Below are 12,904 nucleotides of genomic sequence, written 5' to 3'. Positions count from 1 at the left end.
ACTTTCCCGTAACCAAATACCGCCTACTCGGGGCTATGGAATGTTGACTTTCCCGTAACCAAATACCGCCTACTCGGGGCTATGGAATGTTGACTTTCCCTTAACCAAATACCGCCTACTCGGGGCTATGGAATGTTGAGTTTCCCTTAACCAAATACCGCCTACTCGGGGCTATGGAATGTTGACTTTCCCGTAACCAAATACCGCCTACTCGGGGCTATGGAATGTTGACTTTCCCTTAACCAAATACCGCCTACTCGGGGCTATGGAATGTTGACTTTCCCTTAACCAAATACCGCCTACTCGGGGCTATGGAATGTTGACTTTCCCGTAACCAAATACCGCCTACTCGGGGCTATGGAATGTTGAGTTTCCCGTAACCAAATACCGCCTACTCGGTGCTATGGAATGTTGAGTTTCCCGTAACCAAATACCGCCTACTCGGTGCTATGGATTGATGAGTTTACCGTAACCAAATACCGCCTACTCGGTGCTATAGAATGTTGAGTTTCCCATAACCAAATACCGCCTACTCGGGGCTATGGAATGTTGACTTCCCCGTAACCAAATACCGCCTACTCGGGGCTATGGAATGTTGAGTTTCCCGTAACCAAATACTGCCTACTCGGGGCTATGGAATGTTGAGTTTCCCGTAACCAAATACCGCCTACTCGGGGCTATGTAATGCTGACTTTCCCGTAACCAAATACCGCTTACTCGGGGCTATGGAATGTTGACTTTCCCGTAACCAAATATCGCCTACTCGGGGCTATGGAATGTTGACTTTCCCTTAACCAAATACCGCCTACTCGGGGCTATGGAATGTTGACTTTCCCGTAACCAAATACCGCCTACTCGGTGCTATGGAATGTTGACTTTCCCGTAACCAAATACCGCCTACTCGGGGCTATGGAATGTTGACTTTCCCGTAACCAAATACCGCCTACTCGGGGCTTTGGAATGTTGACTTTCCCGTAACCAAATACCGCCTACTCGGGGCTATGGAATGTTGAGTTTACCGTAACCAAGTACCACCTACTCGGGGCTATGGAATGTTGAGTTTCCCGTAACCAAATACCGCCTACTCGGGGCTATGGAATGTTGAGTTTAACGTAACCAAATACCGCCTACTCGGGGCTATGGAATGTTGAGTTTCCCGTAACCAAATACCGCCTACTCGGGGCTATGGAATGTTGAGTTTCCCGTAATCAAATACCGCCTACTCGGGGCTATGGAATGTTGAGTTTAACGTAACCAAATACCGCCTACTCGGGGCTATGGAATATTGAGTTTACCGTAACCAAATACCGCCTACTCGGGGCTATGGAATGTTGAGTTTCCCTTAAAACGAATCCCGCATACTTGATAAGTTGAAAATACCATTATTTATCGGAAAAGCTGTATTGATACGTAGGTGATCTGTGGTCTGTGTACGTGTATATATGGTGTTAGTACGTCTCTGTCTCTTACTCAATGTTGTTTGCCTTGCATTGTGTCTCTAAACAGGGTATATTTGTTTCTCCTGGTCTTGTCCCTTTTATTGCATAATTATAATCCAAAGTGTGACATATAAGCAGGTAATTGAACGTTGTGTGGTCTTCATACGGAAATGCACCTAAACTTTGGTTTTAAATATTAAAATCAGAAACACAATGCGATATACGTTGCCTTCACATTAATATCATTGAAATGAGCCTTGTTATATTTACAGCCTTTTCTAATTGAAATAATTATGTAACAATTGCTTGTCATTACCCTAAACTCATTTTCCATTGACGGGGAAGAAAATTTTCTCAACAGATTAAACATTTTTACACTTATTAAGTCCCATTATTTATTGCCACTTTCTTGTAAGTAGGGAAAAGACATGGTTTGCTTTTTGGCATGACCAATGATACCCAGATACATTTTGGAATAACACTTGACTAATATACATTACATACATTTATAAAGCCACTCTTAAAGCTGCACTCTAACAGATTGAACGTTTTGACATCTTTTCATTTTTTGTCTTGGAACGAGCCAATTTTTGCGAAAATCCATGTAAACCAGTTATTTAAAACTGCTGACAAAAAATTACATCGCAGATTTGTATTTAAGTTCAAAAATTGATGTTTTATGCACATGTAACATATATCTATCATGTGTTCCGTTTCATATCGAATAATCCGACACAAGGGCACCAGCGGAAATCAGATGATTTAGCCAGAAGTAGGCTATATGTTAATATGATCAAATATCTTTATTTGATTTCGTGGCCTCCTGCATATTATCTATTTTAATCAACTATTAAGTATTTGACGAGATACGGAGACAATCGCGGTATCAATATCATACAATTGAAGACAATATAATTATGCCAGATCTCGCTCAATATCGACCAAACTCGGCCAATTAAAAAAAAAATCGGCTTATATGAGTTTCCACCGTTTTGACTGGCTACACAATTCTCCCAATATAGGATTCGAGAAACTGGCCATTGCAATTGGCTGTCGAAACTCGCCTCATATAAGAAATATGCTGGAAGGTATTTTAAAAGGTAGTCATTTTGTTTTTCATTTGTCCGACAATTTTGTGCTTCATATAAACCTATTTGGAATTTTTGAACCTATTGAATGATTGAACCACTTTATACGTTTTAATATAACGGCTCTATTTAACCCGTTGGTGGATTTTATGATTTTGCACACCGACAAAATGGAGGTGAGACATTTGACATTTTGGCAAACGATGTACGATATTAAACGAAAAGACTTGCTTCCTTACACTGTATTAACATTTAAATATGAATCTGCTCGAAGGATGACGAGAGACGTAACAAGTCAGAAGGTAATTCTCATCCTGTTACCAATCGGTTGACCTCACAAAGAAGAAATGTGACCGATCAATAGCATACTGGTTGAGTTCTTTACATGAGAATACATGTACACAGAAACATTTGCCATGTCTCTTTATTGATCGTGGTCAAGTTAAATGCTTATCTTGTTGATGTTGTTGCTTATGATTTTGATGTTGTTGTTTGTGTTGTTACTGTTGTTGTTGCAGCAATATTGAATGCAGTAGCAGCATTGTCAGCAGTAGTTTGTCGTGTTTCTGTTTTTGTTGTTGTAGCTGTTGAGGTACATGTACTAATTCTGGAGTTTTGGGCTTCAAGTATAGTTTAAGTAAAGTAAAAGTTATTAATATTCAGTAGCTATAAGTGTATTAAGTTAAATATTCAGAGTGAGAGAGGGCGATAGAGTTATATATGTGTGAGTATACAATCATAGCCCGCGCGTTAAAACTATATTGGGGTAAGTAAAGTACTGATTGCGTCATATTATGTAGGTTGTGTCATTTTCTACATTAAAATTGACTTCAGATCAGTATCATATGACGGGGGCGTCATTATATTCCCTCCTATCGTCGTAAACTCAGATATATAGCAATTGTTTTACCGTTAGCCGTATACATGTTCGTTGCAAGAAAACCTCTGCGGAGTCAAAATTCAGTGGTGTAGGTAGACCAACATAAATATATTAGCCCGGTTCGCTAGTGGGATTCGGGACATGACAACCCCCCCCCCCCCCCACCTTCGAAGAAACGTTTTGGCTTACGTTCGTTTTCCACTATATAAGGAAATAAAAATAACACATCAACAAAATACAATTTAAAGAACGCGAAAAAGAAAGACTACCTAATACAATAAGATCAGTGTGTAAGTGGAGTAAAAGTGAAGCCCATTATTAGACAAGACAAATAGATCAGGATGTAAGTGGAGTAAAAGGTGAAGCCCAATATTAGACAAGACAAATAGATCAGGATGTAAGTGGAGTAAAAGGTGAAGCCCAATATTAGACAAGACAAATAGATCAGGATGTAAGTGGAGTAAAAGGTGAAGCCCAATATTAGACAAGACAAACAGATCAACTGACGTGATAGGCATTTTAGAAAACCAGAATATAGATTTTGAAACACAGCAGGAACAAGAAGTACTTTTTGACTAAACTGATGCAAGGACCAAATAAGGGTCATACAAATGCAAAAACGCCGTAGACGCACGGAGGGGAGAAATATAATTTAGAAAAGAATATCACGCTGAGAAAAGGACATTTTTATGATAGAGAAAACTAGAGACAGAAACAAGAAAGGAGTAAGTGAAATCTAGAGTATTAGGGATTATAGAAAGTGTGAAGGCTGTGAAGAAACCTGTAGATTTTTTTTTAATTATTTTATTATCTAATTTTTATCCTTATTTCTTATGTTACCATACATATATATTGTGATTTACCAGGTTTCATATTAACATTTGGTTATTACCACTAGCAAATCAAAGGGCATGTGGGGGTGGGTGGAAGGGGGGCGAACCCGGTGGCTCTCCTTATTTTGTCCAAAGATATATTTATTTTTTACCTCGGAGAAAAGAAAGTAGTATACTCGCCCTAAATATAATATTTCGGATTAGAAATTGTTACATTTTTCCAAACCCAACTGCCCACATTTTAAACAAAATCAATTTCGGTTCTGAAGAAGACCCCCAAGTTAAAAGGCTATCTCCCCCTTGAGTTAACCCTTGAATTGGTGAAAACAATAATTTACCATGTTTCGATCAATTCATATTTTAATAGATGCGGTAACATTCTCATGAGCTTGAAAAACGCAATGCCAATTGAAACGTAAATGGGATATTGTGTCATTAATGATAATAAAATATTCATTAAGACATGTTAAAACCAGATACACTTATTCTTTAAAACGAGGGCGTATACACGACTTACATTAAGTCAACTATTGCAAGATACGTATTCGTTTCAAATCTTTGAAGTGTGTTTTTACGTATTTCGCTATTTATTGTCTTAGCAAATAAAAGTTTCGTTTAAATCATAATATTGATAATGATATAAGCAAAGTCCTGAATCCATATGAAACAGGTGTGCGTTTTAACGAAAATTGCCTCATTATTGATTTATGGCACTGCAACTAAATACAAAAGAAATTGGTTCGCCTGATGCCACGGTAAATAAATCAAATATGTAATTATACCTAATGTTTTGCACGTGTCCGAGACCTAATAGACTTCTGGAAGTCACTTGTCCTAAAACTTCTCACCAACTGGTTAACACGCTTCCGAGAACAACTCGCCAACTGGTAGACAAGTTTTCGAGAGCGTTTTGCCTACTGGAATCAACCTGTCCGAGAAATATTCATCAATGGGAAGGCACGTGTCCGTAAACTACTCTCCTACTGGTAGTCACGTGTTCGAGAACTACTTACCAACTGGTAGGCCGTTTCCCAGAACAACTCGCCTACTGGTAGTCATCGGTCCGAGAACTAGTCGCTTACTGGTAGTCACGTGTTTGAGATTTACTCGCCTACTTGTAGGGTTGTGTCCGAGAACTACTCGCCTACTAGTTAGCGCCTTTCCGAAAGCTACTCACGTCCTTGAAGTCATATGACCGAGAGCTACTCGCTTACTTGTAGACAGGTGTTCGAGAACTATTCCCCTACTATTAAGTATGGGTTTACGAAGTACTCGGCTATTTGTATGCACGTTTCCTCAAACTACTTGCCTTCTGGTAGGAGAAATACTCGTTTATTGGTAGGCACGTGTCGGAGAACTGCTTGCCAGATGGTAGTCACGTGTTCGATAACTACTTGAAACCATTTTATACTTAGAAATAACCAACCTTTTCTTTGAGGAGGACGGTAGGTTTTTGGGAAAGGACAAACGCTTAATTATTTCGCATTGCATATTTTGAGTCCCATAGAACGCCATATGCATTATATGACCGTATTTAAATTACGTTTCAAATATGCACATGTTAATAGAGAGTTACCTTCTGAATTTATGTTTTAAGTAATATTAAAACATACAATTTGAAGTCAATAAACGTCTTTATCTAATATATTGTTTCTCACCATGCAGTTTGTCTTGTCCCTGTTAGAATTCTTCTTAGTTATACCGATGTTAGGTACGAATAACATCCTAATATTTCAAGGTAAGTGCCATTGCACTGTTCTCAAGAATGCTTATAAATTCTTAATAACATTTATAACACAAATATCGGTCGATTATCGCTTAGAAAGAAAAGAAATCAAAACCGTCACGTCAAAGTTAAAGCTGGATGGAATTTGTCAATAATTTAAATAAATTGAATTGTGTATTGTAGCAATGTTAACATTTGTCTCGTATTCTATATAGCCTATATTCACAAGGAATCTTGACACCTCATTTGAAGAGTTTCTTGGTGCAAATAACTTTATGATGGGGCAGCGGGAGCTTGATCCATTTTAAGAGTAATATGTACACTTGGTATACTAACTGTATGCATGGCAATATACCAAGCCGTCTTTGTCATAAGATTAGTCAGCGCATATTAAGTTCATTTAAAAAAGTATTGTGTCATTGATAGATGCAGTTTTATGTTTTTCATACAAGCCATTTCCTCTATGATGTTGGAACAGCCTTGTTAGATACAGCTTTATGCTTATATTACAACTATCAACACCATAAAAATGGAGCTACGCACGCTAGGTTCATTTTAACAGAGAGTTGTGGCCTTGTTAGAAACAGCTTAATGCTTATATAACAAGAATCAACATCATAAAGATTGAGCTGTGCACGCTTGGTTCATTTTAACAGAGTTGTGGCCTTGTTAGAAACAGCTTAATGCTTATATATCAAGAATCAACATCATAAAGATGGAGCTGCGCACGCTTGGTTCCATTTAACAGAGAGTTATGACCTCTTTAGATACAGCTTTATGCTTATATTACAATTATCAACACCATAAAGATTGAGCTGCGCACGCTTGGTTCATTTTAACAGAGTTATGGCCTTGTTAGATACAATTTTATGCTTTTATTACAACTATCAACACCATAATGATGGAGCTGCGCACGCTTGGTTTATTTTAACAAAGAGCTGTGGCCTTGTTAGATACAGCTTTATGCTTATATTACAACTATCAACACAATAAAGATGGAGTTGGGCACGCTTGGTTCATTTTAACAGAGAGCTGTGGCAATGTTAGATACAGCTTTATGCTTATATTACAGCTACCAACACCATGGAATTGGAGCTGTGCACGCTTGGTTTATTTTAACAGAGAGTTGTGGCCATTTTAGATACTGCTTTATGCTTATATTACAATTATTAACACCATAAAGATGGAGTTGTGCACGCTTGGTTCATTTAAATATAGAGTTATGGCCTTGTAAGATACAGTGTTATGCTTATATTACAACTATCAACACAATAAAGATGGAGCTTCGCACGCTTGGTTCATTAAGAGTTGGGGATTTGTAAGAAACAGCTTTATGCTCTTTATTCACCTTACAACACCCTACAGATGGGAGAGAGTTAATTTAGTTCATTTTAACAGAGAGCTGTGAAATTGCTATAGAGAGCTTAATGTTTATTCTATATTATATTAACTTCATGCATGGTAACATACCAAACCGCTTTTGCCACTATTACCTGTCCAAATAAAACGTAGTTTTTGTCATAAGATGAGCCAGTTGACCGGCAACCTGACTTCCATACTTCCAAACCAAATACGTTAGCACAACCATGAAGATTTCGCAATAATTTTCTTAATTTTATATTGGAGAAAAACAAATAAATGCAACTAGAAAGTACTACATAAGGTCAAATGCCCATTTAGTCGCGCGTTATAAGAAATGTAAATTTACAAAACAGATCATTCACAGACATTTATTCAATCTATCAAAGCAATGTATATCAAATACACACATTGACTCAATCTCTAGTAGCAAAACACACTATATAAACACATTTGTTCAATCCCTTAAAACAATATATATATCATACACACATCTATTCAATTATTGGCTGAAATTTTAATCAAAATATTGTTATTTATGAAAAGCACTAGATATGTTCATTTTACAGTAAAATACGACTCCACTGTATTGCCATATTAGTACACACACTCCATGAATAGTTACTACACATCGTCCGTACATATACTTATTACACACACGCCCTACATAGTAACTACACATCGTCCTTACATATACTTATTACACACACTCCATACATAGTTACTTCACATCGTCAATACATATACTTATCACACACACTCCATACATAGTTACTACACATCGTTCATATATATACGTATTACACACACTCCATACATAGTTACTACACATCGTCCGTACATATACTTATTACACACACTCCATACATAGTTACTTCACATCGTCCATACATATACTTATTACACACACTCCATACATAGTTACTTCACATCGTCCGTACATATACTTATTACACACACTCCATACATAGTTACTTCACATCGTCCATACATATGCTTATTACACACACTCCATACATAGTTACTTCACATCGTCCGTACATATACTTATTACACACACTCCATACATAGTTATTACACATCGTCCGTACGTATACTTATTACACACACTCCATACATAGTTACTACACATCGTCCTTACATATGCTTATTACACACACTCCATACATGGTTACTTCACATCGTCCGTACATATACTTATTACACACACTCCATACATAGTTACTTCTCATCATCCGTACATATACTTATTACACACACTCCATACATAGTAACTACACATCGTCCTTACATATGCTTATTACACACACTCCATACATAGTTACTTCACATCGTCCGTACATATACTTATTAGACACACTCCATACATAGTTATTACACATCGTCCGTACATATACTTATTACACACACTCAATACACAGTTACTACACATCGTCCGTACATATACTTATTACACACACTCCATACATAGTTACTTCACATCGTCCGTACATATACTTATTACACACACTCCATACATAGTTACTACACATCGTCCTTACATATATTTATTACACACACTCAATACACAGTTACTACACATCGTCCGTACATATACTTATTACACACACTCAATACACAGTTACTACACATCGTCCGTACATATATTTATTACACACACTCAATAATAGTTACTACATATTGTACTTACATATACTTATTACACACACTCCATACATAGTTACTACACATGGTCCGTACACATACTTATTACACACACTCCACACATAGTTACTACACATCGTCCGTACATATACCTATTACACACACTCCATACATAGTTACTACACATCGTCTATACATATACTTATTACACACACTCCATACATAGTTACTACACATCGTCCATACATATGATTATGACACACTCCATACATAGTTACTACACATTGTCCAAACATATACTTATTACACACACTCCATGAATAGTTACTACACATCGTCCATACATATGATTATTACACACACTCCCTTCATAGTTACTACACATCGTCCATACATATACTTATTACACACACTCCATACATAGTTATTACACATCGTCCATACATATACCTATTACACACACTCCATACAAAGTTACTACACATCGTCCATACATATACTTATTACACACACTCCCTACATAGTTACTACACATTGTCCATACATATGATTATTACAAACAATCCATACAAAAAGTTCGAATGCATCATCCAAACACATAATTCTTACACACCATACAAACATTGAGTTAATGTTAACTATCCATGCTTACATTTACTGCACATCGTCCATTCATATACTTATTACACACACTCCATACATAGTTACTACACATGGTCCATACATATACTTATTACACACACTCCATACATACATTTACTACACATCGTCCATACATATACTTATTACAAACAATCCATTCTTTTAGTTCGAATGCATCATCCATATAAATTGTTCTTACACACAATATAAACAAAGAGGTAATGTTAACTATCCATACATATAGTTATTACACATATTCCAAACATATAGTTAGAATTCATCATACATACATATAGTTATATTACACACCGTACACACATAGAGCTATTACCCAGCACCCACGCATAAAATTAGTAAACATCATCCATTTAAAAGCGTTATTACACACCATAAGATATGATTATTACAATGATTCCATGCAAGTTATTACACACGGTCCATACATAGGGTGATAAAACATAATCCCTTATATAGAGTTAGAACTCACCATCCACACATATAGTTGTACACACCATGCAAATATAGAGTTTCCAATCACGATCTTAATAGAGATATTATAAACCATCCATACATCCAGTTATTACATACCATCCAAAAATATATTTTTACAAGCCATTCATGCATAGAGTTATTATATAATATCAATACAAAGAGTTATTACACACCATCCACACATAGAGTTATTACACACTATTCATACATAGAACAAATTCACACCATACACAGATAAAGATATTACACGCCACCCAAACACAGAGTTAATAAACACCATCACACTAATAGTAAATACACACTATCAATACACAGAATTAAAACTCACTAGTCCACTTAATACAAAACGGAATAATTACACATCGTCCATACACAGACTTCAATTTCTTCATCAATGAATTGTGTCTATATCAGAGGTCACTAACACAGCATGATTGCAGCACTTATATTTTACAACATTTCTATAAACAATCAGGGTGATTGAAAGCTTCCAAAGCATGGATATTTAATTCACGATTGGGAATATTTGACTTTATCCAATAAAGTTATATCTTTCTTTTATAAACTGCATAAGACTGAATAAAAAAGCACTTGTATCATTCTGAAACTTGTAAACGATTGCGACCTAGACAGTTAAAATTTGGCCATATTTCGAAATAAAAAACCTTTGCCTTTTTTTTTTAAACACTCTCAAGTCGAAACGCAATAATTATGAAAAGCAAATAAATTGCAGATACAATAAGCTTACGTTAATAATACGTCTTCGTAGTTAAATAAGTAAACAATATCGTTGTTTACTTATAAAAAGTTAATAAATTGCAGACACCATAAGCCTACGTTAACATTACGTCTACTTTGTTCAATAAGTGAACAATATCGTAATTAATATGGAAAAACAAATTGCAGACACCATTAACTTACGTTAATGTTCCATCTACTACGTTCAGTAATTGAACAATATCGTAATTAACTTATAAAAGTTAACAAATTGCAGACACCATAAGCCTACGTTAATATTACGTCTTCTTATTTCAATAAGTGAACAATATCGTAATTAATATGCGAATATTTAATAAACTGCAGACACCATTAACTTACGTTTATGTTCCATCTGCTAAGTTTATAAACTTAACAATATAGGAATTAACCATTGAAAAGTAAATGAATTGCAGACACCATAAATGGACTGCAATGTAATATCTACTAAGTTCAACAAGTTGAACAAAATAGAAATGAACATGGGAAAGGTAAATGAATTGCATACACCTTTACCTAACGTTCATGTTCCGTCTATTTAGCTCAGTAATTGAAAAAAACATAATTACAATTTGGGAAAGCAAATACATATCAGCCACCTATTGTGTCAATCAATATACATTGATGTAACGTCGACTGCGTTCAGTAATTGAACAGTATAGTAATTAACTTACGAAATGTAAATGAATTACAGACACCATTATCCTTCTTTCATGTGACGTTTTATATTTTCAATACATCAACACTATACTCATTACAATGGAAAAGCAAGAAGATTTAACGCACGTTCTTGTACTGTCAACTTCATTTGTTAAGGCGTCTTTCTCTTAAACAAAACAATAACTCATCCAATAACTATGTTCAAAACTTGTACAAAGCAAAATACAAAACATCATACAATGATCAGTACGTACATGTACTGTCTAATATGTTGAATATATGAACAATGTACTTATTTACATGGGAATACTACAATTGATATGAATAACCAAGGTTTAAAATTATATGCAGAAATTTCCATAAAATGAAATTTTAGGAAACGTTCACATATTGATTCCTTTGTGTTTTTATGAAGTTTTTTGTTATAAATTCAATTTTTATCAATAAAACAATGCGTCTGTCCCTTTAAGAAAACAATAACTCATCCAATAACTATATACACAAGTTATACAAAGCAAAATACAAATGGTGTCATGTTTTTCATGATTTCTTTTGTTATAAATTCAATTCTTTACCAATAAAACAATGCGTCTTTCCGTTTAAGAAAACAATAACTCATCCAATAACTATATACACAAGTTATACAAAGCAAAATACAAAACATCATACAATGTTCAGTAGGTACATGTACGGTCTAATCAGTTGAATAAATGAACAATGTACTTATTTACATGAGCATACTACAACTGATATGAATAACAAAGGTTAATGTATATACAGATATATTCTTAATAAGTAAATTTCAATGAAACGTGTACATATTGATTTCTTACCGTTTTTCATAAAGTTTTTCGTCCTGAATTCAATTATGTACCAAAACAAGATTTTCACAGGTTATTCAAAGCTAAAAAAATAATCATACAATGATCTTTCATTTAACGTACCGCTTACTTATTAGTATTATTTACTTACAAGGGAATACTACAATTGATAGAAATTAGAAATCTAGGGTTAAACTTCTTGTAAGTAATGGATTTATCACGAAATGCATCAAAACGTGCACAGAAGTACGAACTATTTTTCATTTCTTCGAACTATATTTCATTTCTTCGAACTATTTTTCATTTCTTCGTGTTTTTCAATACAAAATATCGTATTTTCATTAAAAAAATCATATTTACAAGTTGCACAAAGCAAACATCCAACTATCATATATCATGATCAGAACATATGAATAGGAACATATTGACACAATTATTTCTGTATCAATAGATTCTGATTGATTAAGGATATTGAAACAATGTTCATGAACGTATAAAAAAAGAGAAAACATGAATCATGGAAAACTGTTTATATCAGACAGTATGTTATACACGCTTTTGCTT

This window comes from Mya arenaria, chromosome 16 (genome assembly GCF_026914265.1).
Source record: "Mya arenaria isolate MELC-2E11 chromosome 16, ASM2691426v1".
In the NCBI taxonomy this organism is placed as follows: domain Eukaryota; kingdom Metazoa; phylum Mollusca; class Bivalvia; order Myida; family Myidae; genus Mya; species Mya arenaria.
This window is presented reverse-complemented; position numbering follows the sequence as displayed.